This window comes from Cervus elaphus, chromosome 28 (genome assembly GCF_910594005.1).
Source record: "Cervus elaphus chromosome 28, mCerEla1.1, whole genome shotgun sequence".
NCBI lineage: Eukaryota > Metazoa > Chordata > Mammalia > Artiodactyla > Cervidae > Cervus > Cervus elaphus.
This window is the reverse complement of record NC_057842.1, coordinates 11,412,532-11,426,635: the sequence shown is the minus strand read 5'-3', so window position 1 is coordinate 11,426,635 and position 14,104 is coordinate 11,412,532. Positions and strand designations below refer to the sequence as shown.

Sequence of the window (14,104 nt, the reverse complement as noted above, 5' to 3'; positions counted from 1 at the left end):
TCAGTTCAGCTCAGTCGCTCAGTCCTGTCCGACTCTTTGCGACCCCATGGACTGCAGCATGCCAGGCCTCCCTGTCCATCACCAACTCCCGGAGTTTACTCAAACTCATGTCCACTGAGTCAGGGACACCATCCAACCATCCCCTTCTCCTCCCGCCTTCAATCCCTCCCCGCATCAGGGTCTTTTCCAAGGAGTCAGTTCTTCACATCAAGTGGCCAAAGTATTGGAGTTTCAGCTTCAACATCAGTCCTTCCAATGAATATTCAGGACTGATTTCCTTTAGGATTGACTGGTCTTATCTCCTTGCAGTCTAAGGGACTCTTAAGACTCTTCTCCAACACCACAGATCAAAAGCAGCAATTCTTCAGTGCTCAGCTTTCTTTATAGACCAACTCTCACATCCATACATGACTACTGGAAAAACCATAGCCTTGACTAGACAGACCTTTGTTGGCAAAGTAATGTCTCTGCTTTTTAATATGTTGTCTAGGTTGGTCATAACTTTTCTTCCACGGAGCAAGCATCTTTTAATTTTATGGCTGCAGTCACCATCTGCAGTGATTTTGGAGCCCAAGATAATAAAGTCTATCACTGTTTCCATTGTTTCCCCATCTACTTGCCATGAAGTAATGGGCTTCCCAGGTGATACTAGTGGTAAAGAACCTGCCTGCCAATCCAGGAGAGAGGTAAGAGACACAGGTTCAATCCCTGGGTCAGGAAGATCCTCTGGAAGCAGGGTGTGGCAATTCACTCCAGTATTCTTGCCTGGAGAATCCCATGGACAGAGGAGCCTGGCATGGGGTTGCAAAGAGTTGGACATGACTGAGTGACTTTCACTTTCATTTTCACTTTCAATGGGACGGGATGCCATGATCTTCATTTTTTGGATGCTGAGTTGTAAGCCAACTTTTTCTCTCTCCTCTCACTTTCATCAAGAGGCTCTTTAGTTCCTCTTCACTTTCTGCTATAAGGGTGGTGTCATCTGCATATCTGAGGTTATTGATATTTCTCCCACAATCATGATTCCAGCTTGTGCTTCATCCAGCCTGGCATTTCACATGACGTGCTCTGCATAGAAGTTAAATAAACAGGGTGACAATATACAGCCTTGACGTACTCCTTTTCCTATTTGGAACCAGTCTGTTGTTCCATGTCCAGTTCTAACTGTTGGTTTTTGACCTGCATACAGATTTTTCAGGAGTCAGGTAAGGTGGTCTGGTATTCCCATCTCTTGAAGAATTTTCCACAGTTTGTTGTGATCAAAGGTTTTGGCGTAGTAAATAAAGCAAAAGTAGATGTTTTTTCTGAAACTCCCTTGCTTTTTTCTGCGATCCAATGGATGTTGGCAATTGGTTCCTCTGCCTTTTCTAAATCCAGCTAGAACATCTGGAAGTTCTCAGTTCACATACTTTTGAAGCCTTGCTTGGAGAATTTTGAGCATTACTTTGCGCGCGCAGGAGAATGCAACAAATGCAGCACTGAGAGGGATTTTTGTAGCAATTCAGCAATTCAAAACTCAAGTAAGTAATCTAAACTTACATCTAAAGGAAGTAGGAGAAGAAGAAAAACAGAGCCCAAAGTCAGTATAAGGAAGAAAATAAAGATCATAACAGAAATAAATAAATGGAGACTAAAAAACACACCAAAGATCAATGAAACTAAGAACCGATCCATTGGAAAGAGAAATAAAGTTGACAAACATTTATCTAGACTCAAGAAAATAAAAAGAGAAAAAGGTCAGATAAATAATGTCAGAAATGAAAGAGAAGAAATTGCAACAGATAAAACAGAAATACAAAGGATTATAAGAGAATATTATGATCAGCTCTCCACCAACAACTTGGTCAACATAGAAGAAATGGATAAATTCTTAGAATCATACAATCTTTCAAGACTGAATCATAAAGAAACAGAAAATCCAATCAGACTCATCACTAGTGAGGAGATTGAGGCAGTAATTAAAAAAAAAAAAAAACTCTCAAAAAACAAAACCCCAGTACCCAATAGCTTCACAGTGAATTATACAAAACATTTTAAGAAGATTTAACCTATCCTTCTCAAGTTCTTACAAAAAATTGAATAGGAGGGAATGTTTCCTAAGTCATTTTGCAAAGCTAGCACTATCTTTATACCAATACCAGATAAATACAGCACAAGCATACAAAATTACAGGTCAATATCTCTAAGGAACAGAGATGGAAATACCTCAACATAATATTAGCAAACCAAATATGACAATATATTATAGTATCATAGACTGTGATCAAGAGGGATTTAGTCCATAAATGTAGGATGGTTCAAATCTGCAAAGTAACTAGCATGATAATCAGATTAACAACATGAAATATAAAAATCAACTTATCATCTCAAGAGGTACAGAAAAAGCATTTGACAAGATACAATACTCATTCATGATAAAACTGTCAACAAACAGTATATAAGGAATATATCCCACATACTAAAGCTCATATATGAGAAATCCACAGCTAACTTCATACTCAATGGTGAAAAACTGAAAGCTATCCCTCTAAGATCTAGAGCAAGACAGAGATGCTCACTTTTGCCACTCTTATTCAACATAGTCTTAACCATAGTAATTAGGCAAAGGAAAAGAAAAGCATCCAAACTTGGATGAAGAGGTAAAACTGTCATCATTTGCAGATAACATGAATATATATATATATACTCATATTATGTACATATTTTATAATATATATATAATATATTCATTATATATATATAGTATATATATAATGGCTTCCCAGGTGTTGCTAGTGGTAAATAACCTGCTTGGAAATGCAGGAGGTATGAGAGATGTGGATTTGATCCTTGGGTTGGGAAGATCCCTTGAAGGATACATGGCAACCCAAACCAGTATTCTTGCCTGGAGACTCCCATGGACAGAGGAGCCTGGCAGGCTACAGTCCATAGGGTCACAAAGAGTTGGATATGAATGAAGTGACTTAGCTTGTACACACACACACACACACACACACACACACACACACACACACACACACACGTATAACTTTAAAGTCTCCACCAAAAACTGATAGAAATGATAAATGAATACCGTAAAATTTCAGGGTAGAAAGTCAATATAAAAATCTGTCTAATTTCTATACACTAAAAACAAACTAGCAGAATGAAGAAATTAAGAATGCAATCTCTATATCTTCTTTGGAGAGATGTCTATTTTGGTGTTCTGTTCAGTTTTTGAATATTTCTCTTTTTTTTTATTGAGCTCTATGAGCTGTTGTATATTTTGGAAATTAAGCACTTGATTGCAGTATTTGCAAATATTTTCTCCCATTCCATACATTGTCTTTTCATTTTCTTTATGGTTTCCTTTCCTGGCAAAAGCTTGTGAGTTTGACTAGGTTCCATTTATTTATTTCTGCTTTTATTTCCTTTGCCTTTAGAGACTGATCTAGGAAAGCATTGATATGATTTATCACACAGAATGTTTTGCCTCTGTTCTTTTCTAGGAATTTTATGTGCTGTGTTATATTTAAGTCTTCAGACCATTTTGAGTTTATTTTTGTATATGGTGTGAGGATGTGTTCTAACTTCATTGATTTACATGAAGCCATTCAGCTTTCCCAAAAACACTTGCTGAAAGGACTAGTTTTTCTCATTGTATATTCTTGCCTCTTTTGTTGAAGATTAAATGATCTTAGGTGTGTGGGTTTATTTCTGGGCTCTATTCTGTTCCATTGATGAATATGTCTGCTTTTTTTTGCCAGTACTGTATTTTGATTAGCGTAGCTTTGTAGTAGTGTCTAAAGTCTGGCAAGGTTATGCCTTCAGCTTGTGTTCTTTTTCCTCAGGATTGCTTTGGCATACAGATGACCAACAGTCACCTGGAAAGATGCTCAACATCACTAATTATTAAAGAAATGTAAATCAAAACTGCAATGAGGTATCACCTCACACCAGTCAGAATTGCCATTATCAAAAGGTCTACAAATAATAAATACTCAAGAAGGTGTTCAAACTACCACACAATTTCACACATTTCACATGCTAGCAAAGTAATGCTCAAAATTTTCCAAGCCAGGCTTCAACAGTACATGAACTGAGAAATTCCAGATGGTCTAGCTGGTTTTAGAAAAGGCAGAGGAACCAGAGGTCAAATTGCCAACATCTGTTGAATCATCAAAAATGCAAGAGAGTTCCAGAAAAACATCTACTTCTGCTTTATTGACTACACCAAAGTCTTTGCCTGTGTGGATCACAACAATGGTGGAAAATTCTTCAAGAGATGGGAGTACCAGAACACCTTACCTGACTCCTGAGACATCTGTATGCAGGTCAAGAAGCAACAGTTAGAACCAGACATGGAGCAATGGACGGGTTCCAAATTGGGGAAGGAGTATGTCAATGCTGTATATTGTCACCCTGTTTATTTAACTTCTATGCAGAGTACATCATGTGAAATGCCAGGCTGGATGAAGCACAAGCTGAAATCATGATTGTCAGGAGAAATATCAATAATCTCAGATATGGAGATGACACCATCCTTATGGCAGAAAGTGAAGAGAAGCTAAAGAGCCTCTTGATGAAAGTGAAAGAGGAGAGTGAAAAAGTTGGCTTAAAAGTCAACATTCAAAAATCGAAGATCATGGCATGCGGTCCCATTACTCCAAGGCAAATAGATGGGGAAACAATGAAAACAGTGACATACTTTATTTTCTTGGGCTCCAAAATCACTGCAGATAGTGACTGCAGCCATGAAATTAAAAGACACTTACTCCTTGGAAGAAAAGCTATGATCAACCTAGACAGAATATTAAAAAGCAGCAACATTACTTTGCTGACAAAGGTCCATCCAGACAAAGCTAAGATTTTTCTGGTAGTCATGTATGGATGTAAGAGTTGGACCATAAAGAAGGTCCAAAAGCCAAAGAATTGCTGCTTTTGAACTGTGGTGTTAGAGAAGACTCTTGAGAGGCCCTTGGACTGAAAGACGATCAAACCAGTCCATCCTGAAGGAAATCAGTCCTGAATATTCATTGGAAGGATGGATGCTGAAGTTGAAGCACCAATGTTTTGGCCACCTGATGCGAAGGACTGACTCCTTGGAAAAGACCCAGATGCTGGCAAAGAATGAAGGCAAGAGGAGAAGGGGAGGACAGAGGATGAGATGGTTGGATGGCATCACTGACTCAATGGACATGAGTTTGCACAAGCTCCGGGAGATGGTGATGGACAGGGACTGTCCTGGAACTGTGCTGCCGTCCATGGGGTCACAAAGAGTCAGACACCACTGAGTGACTGAACTGAACTGAACTGAAGAGAGGGTGTGGAGAAAAGGGAAGCCTCCTATTCTATGGAAAATAGTATGGAAGTTCCTTAAAAACTAAAAATAGAGCTACTGTGTGATCCAGCACTCCCACTTCTGGGCACTCAGACAAACCTATAATTCTAAAATAGACATGCACCCCAATAATCACAGCAGCACTATTTACAATAGCCAAGACATGGAAACAATCTAAGTGTCCATTAACAGATGCATGGATGAAGAAGATGTGGTCTATATATACAGTGAAATATTACTTAGACAAAAAAATGAAATAATGCCATTTTCAGAAACATGGATGGACCTAGAGATAATCATACTAAGTGAAGTAAGTAAGACAGAGAAAGGCAAATATTATATGTGGAACCTAAAAATGATACACATGTACTTATTTACAAGATAGAAACAGACTCACAGACATAGAAAACAAATATGTGGTCCCCAAAGGCGAACAGGGTGGGGAGGATAAACTAGGAACTTGGGGTTAACAGATACACATGATTATATATAAAATATATAAACAACAATGTATATATATATGTATACCACGGGGAACTGGATTCAATATTTCATAATAGTCTATGATGAAAAACCATTCAGGGAAGTGATCTGGTAGCAGTGCCAGGGCAGCAAAGGGATCCCTGACGCTTTCGGATTCTTGCAGCTGAGCAGGGATTTAACTGCCACCATGTTGAGCAAAAGAGCAAAGACCAAGAAGCACCCCCAGTGCACAGCCTCCAATGTGGTGTCCATGTTCATCCAGTCACAGATTCAGGAGTTCAGGGAGGCCTTCAACATGATCGTTTAGAACACAAATGGCTTCATCAACAACGAAGACTTGCGTGATATGCTTGCCTCCCTGGGAAAAACTCCAACTGATGAGTATCTGGATGCCACGTTGGATGAGGCTCCACAAATTTTACCATGTTTCTCACAATGTTTGGTGAAAAGTTAAATGGTGCAGATCCAGAAGATGTCATCAGAAACGCTTTTGCTTCTTACTTTGATGAAGAAGCAACTGGCACCATTCAGGAAGACTGCTTGAGAGAGCAACTGGCCACAAGGGGAAACCGGTTTACAGAGGAGGAAGTGCAGGGGCTCTACAGAGTAGCACCTATTGACAAAAAGGGGGTTTCCATTACATCGCTTTCATGCGCATCCGTAAGCATGGAGCAAAAGACCAAGACAACTGAAAAGAACTTCAGATTCCAGTCACATGTTTCTTTTTGCCACTCTGAGTATTTCTGAGACTTTTCCCCAGAGCCTGTTACATGCCCCTAGCTTTACAGCTTCTGCCTTGCTTGTTGTGTTTATTCTCAGTCATTTGGGGAACATTCATCTCTATAATCAGGCTGGATGTGGGACTTTTTGTCTTTTTCAGAATAGAAAATAGGGTAATTTAACTTACCAGCTGCCACCTACCATCCCTGCCCCCAATAACTGCAGTCTACAGAGGCTTCCCTATGGCTCAGTGGTAAAGAATCTGCCTTCAATGCGGGAGACCGAGGTTTGATCCTTGGGTGGGGAAGATCCCCTGGAGGAGGGCATGGCCACCCACTCCAGTGTTCTTGCCTGGAGGATCCCATGCACAGAGGAGCCCGGCGGGCTACAGTCCATGGGGTCACAGAGTCGGACACGATTGAACAACTGACACACACAGAGTCAATATATTTTTTCAGAGAACGTCAGTCACTCAATTTTTTCCGAACCATAATCAGATGTTATGACAAAAAGGCATTTGAAAAAGAATACGTGTGTGTACACAAACACACACACACACACACACATATCTAAATCACTTTGTTGTTTACCTGAAACTAGCACAACACTGTAAATCAACTATATTTCAATAAAACAAGAAAAAAATCTCATTTACAGTCTCCATAAATGAAAAAATACCAGGAATAAATTTAAACACTAAAAACAACACCAGAAATGATAAGATATTGTTGAAAAATAAGACACAAAAATGGGAAAGTATTCTGGGCTCATGGATTAGAAGGACTAAACTGTTAAAAATATCCATTTTTTCCTATAATGGTTTATAGATTCAATGCAATCCCTATTAAAAACCCATTAAAAACCCAATTAAAAACATTTTCCACAGAAATAGAACAGAAAATTTTAAATTTATTTACAACCATAAAAGACTGCAAATAACCAAAGCAATTCTGAGAAAAAAGAACAAAGCTAGAAGCATCATACACTCTGCTTTTAAATTATAATACAAAGTTGAGTGAGTGCTAAGTCGCTTCAGTCGTGTCTAACTCTCTGCAGTCCTATGGACTGTAGCCCACCAGGCTCCTCTGTCCATGGGATTCTCCAGTCAAGAATACTGGAGGGTGTTGCCATGCCCTACTCCGGGGGATCTTCCCAATCCAAGGATCAAACCTGTGTCTCTTACATCTCCTGCATTGGCAGGCAGGCTCTTTACTGCTAGCACCACCTGGGAAGCCCACTACAAAGCTATATTAAACCAAAATAGCATGGTTTTGGCAGAAAACGGACACATGGATCAATGGAATAGAATAGAAAGCCCAGAAATAAGTGCATACAGATACTGACAACTAATTTACAACAAAGGAGCAAAGAATATACGATGGAGATAGATAGTCTCTTCGGTAAATGATACTGGGACAATGGGACCGTCACAAACAAAAGAAAGAAACTGAAACACTATCCCAAGCCATAGACAAAAACTAACTCAAAATGGATTAAAGACTTGAATATAAGACCTGAAACCATAAAACTCTTAGAAGAAACATAAGCGATACATTCTCTGATATTGGTCTTAGCAATCTTTCTGGATTTGTCTTTTCAGGCAAGGGAGACAAGCAAAAATAAATAAACAGGACTGCACCAGACTACAAAGCTTCCACACAGAAAAAGAAAGCATCAACAAGATGAAAAGACAGCCTGCCAAATGGGAGATTACTCAAAAATCATATAACCAATGAAAGATTAATGTCAAAAATACACAAAGAACTCACACAACTCAAGAACATCAGCAATAACAAAACCCAAGCTAGTTAAAAATGGGCAGAGGATCTAAATAAGAATTTTTCCAAGAAGAAAAATGACTCAAAGACACTTGAAAAGATGCTCAACATCACTAATTATTAGGGAAATGCAAGTCAAAACCACAATGAGATATCACCTCACATCCATAAGAACAGCTGTTACCAAAAATATTAGAAACAGCAAGTGTTGGACAGTATGTGGAGCAAAAGGAACCTTCATAAATTGTTGATGGGAATGTATATTGGTGCAGCCAATGTGGATAACAATATGGAGAGTCCTCAAAATATTAAGAATAGAACTACTGTATGATCTAGCTGTTTCACTTCTGGGTATTTATCTGAAGATATGAAAACCCTAATTCAAAACTATGCATGCACCTCAGTGTTCGTTGCAACATTGTTTACAATAGCCAAGATATGGGAACAACCTCACTGTCCATCTATGGATGAACAGATTCCACACTGAAATACTGCTCAGTCATAAAAAGATGAAATCATGCCGGTTGTGACAACATAGATGGGCCTTGAGGGTTTTATACTAATGATATAAGTCAGATGGGGAAAGAAAAATACCGTATGACCTCACTTGTACGTGGAATTTAAAAAAAATAAATGAACAAACAAAAGCCAGGGAGCAGAACGGTGGTCACCGAAGTAAAAGGGGAGTGGGAAGGAGGTGTAGTGGGTAAAAGGGGTTAACCGTATGGCAATGGACGGACGCCAAACCAGGCGGTGAGCACCCTGCAGTGTAAGGAGAAGTATAGTGTTTTACACATGAAGCACGTACTGTTATAAGCCAGTGTTGTTGTGCGGTCACTAAGTAGCGTCCAACTCTTTGTGAACTCATGGACTACAGTGCAGCAGGCTTCCCTGTCCTTCACTGTCTCCTGGAGTTTGCTCATACTTATGTCCGCTGAGCTGGTGATGCCATCCAACCATCTCATCCTCTGTCGTCCCCTTCTCCTGCCCTCAATCTTTCCCAGCATCAGGGTCTTTTCCAATGAGTTAGCTCTTTGCATCCGGTGGCCAAAGTATTGGAGCTTCAGCTTCAGCATCAGTCTTTTCAATGAATATTCAGGGTTGATTTCCTTTAGGATTGACTGGTTTGATCTCCTTGCAGTCCAACGGACTCTCAAGAGTCTTCTCCAGCAGCACAGTTTGAAAGCAACAATTCTTCAGCCCTCAACCTTTTTGGTCCAACTCTCACTTTTGACCATGAACTGTATGAAAAGCTAGTGTTACCTCAATTAAAAAAAAAAAAAAAAGATTCACTTGAATACTACTGACATATTTTGAAGCACGTTTTCTAGTTACTTTCAAGGTGAATTTTATGCCTCCTTGTGATTAGTTACTTCAATGTGCACAGAATTTTGAAGCTGAAGATGCTTCTAAAGGGCTTTTCATTTTGTTGAGCACATGCAATGCTTTCTTAAAGGAAATCATTAGGTTGGAAGTCTGCATAACTCAATTGTTTCTGTACTTCACAATATACATCTTGCTGATCAGTGTACATTATTTTCCTGTGTCCTTTTCAATACTCACCTCAAGAATTCCAAGCCTCAGTTTGTCAAATGCAGCAAGCAGCAAGTACTGTTACTACTAATGTTGTTGTTGTTTTAGTTGCTAAGTTGTGTCCTACTCTATGCGACCCCGTGAACTGTACCCCACCAGGCTCCTCTGTCCCTGGGGTTTCCCAGGCAAGATGCTGGAGTGGGTTGCCATTTCCTTCTCCTAGGGATCTTCCTGACCCAGGAATCGAACCCATGTCTCCTGTATTGGCAGGTGGATTGTTTACTGCTAAGCCGTCAGGGAAGCCCTAATAAAACATGTTACTACTGATACTAAATATGTGTTACATACACTGTGTTAAGTACTGTTCCAAGTACTTTCAGTATATTGTCAATTAATCTTCAACAAAAGTCTTATAAAATGAGGTATATTGTTGTTCCCGTTTAGTGGATGAGGAATTTCAGACACAGTGAGGATAACTGCACAAATCATTCAGAGAAGTAAGGGCTAGATCTACAGAACTTCAAGTGAATCAGAAAGCTCTAATTTTATGTAAAATCTTCAGGTTTGTTAACGTTGGTAACTAACTCATAAATTTTAAATATTGTGTGAATCAACAAAATCCCGGCAAAAGCCAATGTACCTGCCCACTGAATGCAGTATGCATTCAGTTTTTTGACTTAAGACTTTTAGGATTTTTTGCTCACTTACATCTTCCAAGTATTCCTGTCTTTGCTTATCACTGCTGCCTTTTCTTCATCTTTCTATGAGTCATTTATCATACTTTGGTATCTACATTATTGAATTGAGTTTGTTCATGTTTTTCTTCTTATATTCCTGCAATTTAAAAGAACAAATAAATGCAATTGAAGGAGGGGGTACTGTGGGCAATGGAAATACACTTACTTATCAAAAAAAATTTCACATATAAGTAGGCCCATGCACATATTCAAGGGTGAACCGTACACTGAAATAGATTTTTGAAGATGACTTCAGGAGAATGAAAATATTATTCTGAGATGAATCAGGCAATCTTATAAAGAAGCTGTTCCTTGCCTTTTACCCTCTAAAAGGTTTTTTGGGACGAATTATTGCAGTGCTATCTCATTAGTGGGGTACATTGTTTATTCTAGGCTTATGCTATCTCTCATCTTCATCCTGTTGTCTGTAACCTCCTTTTAGAGTTTGAAAACCCCTCATTTGAAGTTCTTTCCCACGCTCTTTCTTGTGTGACATTGGTCACATTTATGCTCTTTTCTTCCTTCCTTTCTTTCTTTTTTTTGTGTGTGTGTGTATATATGTTGCTAGTGGTACTAGCCTTCACAGTTCATCTGCACTTTAATTGGCATATTTCATTTGAATCTTTAGGCTTGTCAGTTTTATGCTGTCTTGCTCACAACATCCAGCAGAGAAATCAGTCCCATCAGTTCTTTCCTCTCCGAGTTGACATGGTTGAAGTGCTCTACAGGAAAGGTAGGCTTTTATTCCAGAAATAGAGAGCATATTCATGAACTGAAGGACTGGTGTGTGACCTGCAGAACCAAAAACAGGATTGACTAAACTGGGACATCTCTGCCTCTTCCTGCTGCACTAAAATAGAATCTATCCAGGTGACCCCATTTGTAGTCTGCTGTTTGAGGGCTTTGTGATAAGGGCTAAATCATTTCAGGGAATACAATCTAAAGGATTTAAAAGTATATATATTTATGGAATTCCTCTAAATATATAACTGATGCTACATTATAATTTTTTAAAAGAGATCATTATTGACTTTTTTTTGTAGTTGAAACATTCCCCCTCAATTTTTGTGAACAATCCATTTTTATTCTTATCCAATAATGTTAGCCAACCAAATATATAGAATAATACATTATATTTTATCTGTATGTTCTCAATATTCTATGTATAGTTGTTTCATATTCAAGGGGGAGAAAAGACTTTTAAGGCCAAAGAAAACTGCTGGAGGCAAAGCAGAAAGGAAGCTCTTGAAGGAGCCTTCCTGCATCAGGATTTTGCAAGCAACTCGATGACAAACTGCCCAGGAGCTAAGAATGATTTTTACATTTTTAGATGGTTGAACAAAATCAAAGGAAGAATAAATTTTGTGACATGTAGGAATTATGTAAAATTCCAATTGCAGTGTCTATCACGTACTGGCTTTGTGTGTAGTTGATGGCTACTTTCATGTTACAGCAACTGAGTTCAGAAATTGCAAAAGTGACTGTGTGGCTCTCAAAGGCTAAAATATTGATCATCTGACCATTTCCAAAAAGCTTGCTGATCCCTAACCCACAGTAACTTTTTTTGCTATAATATTTTATTCTTAATTTGCAATAAATCAGTGTATTTGATGGATTGCCAACTCATTCTCTTCTAGTCCAGCTACAAGTTTTTGTGCCCCAGATCATTCATATACATGTAGGTATTCTGCAAAATTATTTTCAGTCTTAAAGCAAACTCTTTATCCCTATTTCTGTCTCTATTTGTGCAGAAAACATCTTGAGGCTGCACCCAGCCTTTGGCAAAATGGAGAGGAAGAGACAGAAGTGAGATTGGTCTTGGGGAATACTCCCAGTGTGCCTCAATACTCTCTCTTATTGAACCTCCACAGCCCTTGATGGAAGTCATTTAAACTGCCAGCTTGCTGCCCAGCAATAATAAACAGCACATAAGTTGATATGCAATGCAAATTCCACACTCATTATACTGGCATACAATGCCTGCTACAACCTACTCTTGTCTTGTCTTCCATATCCTTCACTTCTGTCACAATAAGCCTCTCATTCCTCCCCATATGACTTTTGCCTTTCCACTGACTCAGTCGACTCGAGTTTGAGCCAGCTCTGGGAGATGGTGAAGGACAGGGAAGCCAGCTGTGCTGCAGTCTCTGGGGGTCACAAAGAGTCGGGCACGACTCAGTGACTGAACAGCAGCAACTGGACCTCCCTGCTCATTATCATTATTCCTGGTTTTTAATCTACTCAACATTTGAGAGGCCATCACTCTGGTTCAGATCATATATCATCTTGATTCATTTCATTTCAATGGTATGAACATTTCATGTCTTCAAGATCAGAAACTGGTTGAAGAGTTTTCATGTCCACTTAGTTCAGTTCAGTTCTGTTCTGTTCAGTTGCTCAGTCGTGTCTGACTCTTTGCGACCCCATGGACTGCAGCACGTCAGGCTTCCCTGTCCATCACCAGCTCCCAGAGTCCACCCAAACCCATGTCCATTGAGTTGGTGATGCCATCCACCCTCTGTCGTCCCCTTCTCCTCCTGCCCTCAATCTTTCCCAGCATCAGGGTCTTTTCCAATGAGTCAAATCTTCTCATCAGGTGGCCAAAGTATTGGAGTTTCAGCTTCAACGTCAGTCCTTTCAGTGAACACCCAGGACTGATCTCGTTTAGGATGGACTGGTTGGATCTCCTTTCAGCCCAAGGATCTCTCAAGAGTCTTCTCCAATGCCACAGTACAAAAGCAGCAATTCTTCAGCACTCAGCTTTCTTCATAGTCCAACTCTTACATCCATACATGACCACTGGAAAAACCATAGCCTTGACTAGACAGAATTTTGTTGGCAAAGTAACGTCTCTGCTTTTCAATATGCTGTCTAAGTTGGTCATAGTTTTTCTTCCGAGGAGCAAGTTTCTTTTAATTTCATGGCTGCATCACCATCTGCAGTGATTTTGGAGCCCAAGAAAATCCTGTCACTGTTTCCATTGTTTCCCCATCTATTTGCCATGAAGTGATGGGACCAGATGCCATGATCTTCGATTTTTGAATGTTGAGTTTTAAGCCAACTTTTTCACTCTGCTCTTTCACTTTCATCAAGAGGCTTTTCAGTTCCTCTTCACTTTCTGCCATTAGGGTGGTGTCATCTGCCTATCTGAGGTTTTTTGTATTTCTCCCAGCAATTTTGATTCCAGCTTGTGCTTCATCCATCCTGGCATTTTGCATGATGTACCCTGCATATAAGTTAAATAAGCAGGGTGACAAAACACAGCCTCGATGTACTCCTTTCCCAGTCTGGAAAAGGAGTCTGTTGTTCCATGTCTGGTTTTAACTGTTTCTTCTTGACCTGCATACAGATTTCTCAGGAGGCAGGTCAGGTGGTCTGGTATTCCCATCTCTTGTCCACTTGTTCCTCATTGGATAAATGCCCAAGCTATGACCTTTATATTATTGGTCTTAGGTTTAGGGGTGGAAAACTGAACAATCTTGGGTGCCATTCTGGTTTTGTTTATGTTTGGTTTGTGGAATAAAAAATATATA

At 39.4% G+C, this 14,104-nt stretch overlaps 1 pseudogene; it reads left to right on the top strand.

The window, feature by feature from the left end:
* Positions 1-5,981: 5,981 nt before the first annotated feature.
* On the top strand, positions 5,982-6,495 carry LOC122685494 (annotated as a pseudogene).
* Positions 6,496-14,104: the final 7,609 nt, after the last annotated feature.